The sequence below is a fragment of the Egretta garzetta genome, unplaced genomic scaffold, assembly GCF_000687185.1.
Source record: "Egretta garzetta isolate BGI_Z169 unplaced genomic scaffold, ASM68718v1 scaffold430, whole genome shotgun sequence".
In the NCBI taxonomy this organism is placed as follows: domain Eukaryota; kingdom Metazoa; phylum Chordata; class Aves; order Pelecaniformes; family Ardeidae; genus Egretta; species Egretta garzetta.
In genome coordinates, this window is record NW_009258267.1 from 2,306,808 (window position 1) to 2,308,042 (window position 1,235).

The following is a 1,235-nucleotide window of genomic DNA, read 5'->3' on the forward strand; positions in this document are numbered from 1 at the left end:
CCCCCCCCCCCCCCCCCCCCCGAATATTTGTTCAGCTTCATTGGCTCTATAGCTCAAGCTCTGTTTCATGGTGCTGTTTGGTCTTGTCTGCCAGCAGCAGCCAAGAGAGCTGGGACAGGTCTCGCTACGCTGGTGTGATGTCCCTGCTAGGGGATTGAGTCAGGGCAGACACAGATCACATCCACTATTTGTTAGTAAGTGTCTTATTAATTAAGCTGTTACTACTAAGCAGACTCAACCTGCAACTGTTACTAGCAGGTAACTGTGCCCATTGAGCCAGCTTGCTGTTCTCTCACGCACACATTCGTTGTAGCTCCCAGGTGGGAGCAGCGGTGGGGAGGGCAGCCTCCCTCTTTGCTGGGAAGCAGAGGCTTGTACTGACGCCCCTTTTGAGCCGAGTGTTCAGAAAGTCCCTCAGCGCCCCTTGTTTCATCAGGTGTCTCTCCACAGTCCTTGTCTGTGCGCAGCAGCCACCACCTTTCTGGATGTGGTCTGAGTTGTGCAACTTGAAGGGAGTGTGTGCTGGGGGCCTTGAGCAGAGCTGGTGACTCTTGGTGTGGTGAGTTTATCGGCTCTTGTGGAGTCAGCAGCACAGATAGTTGCTGGAGCTCTGCAGATCTTGGGAGACTTCACATGCTGCCTCTCGGCGGGCACAGTGTGGCCTCCTGTGTTCTAGAAACTATTCCTTCATCCATGGGCAAGGGGACCTATGGAGAACATTCATACCAGCTCCTGCTAAACTGCAGAACTGTTATTCTCACATGAAAAGTGATGGACAGGATAGGCGTCTCTGTAGATCTTACTCTAACACAACTGTCCCTGAGCATCTTAAATATTTCAGGTGCAGGTACTGTAAGAATGCCATACTGGTCTGTGAGTTTGGGAAGTGGGGTGCTGGGGGTTTCTGTCCCCTTACGTGTTACACTTTGTAAATGATTTTATGGCTTTAAAATTACATTAAGTCTGCTTTTAAGGCAACCAGCTATGATTGAAAGCATACAAATCCAGACCTAGCAATTTTTTGGTTGCTTTGAGTTTACAAATTCTTGTAATAATATGAAGGATTCAGAGTGAGATGATTTTTAATGGGTCACGTGGATTGAGGAGTCAAAAGGACGATCGGGGCTTGATATAATGGCCCACAGGGCTTGATATAGTGGCCCACATATAGGCAAGTAGTGCCCCTTGAGATACAGAGGAGTATTGTGCCTGGCTTTCATCTGCTGTTGTGTCTC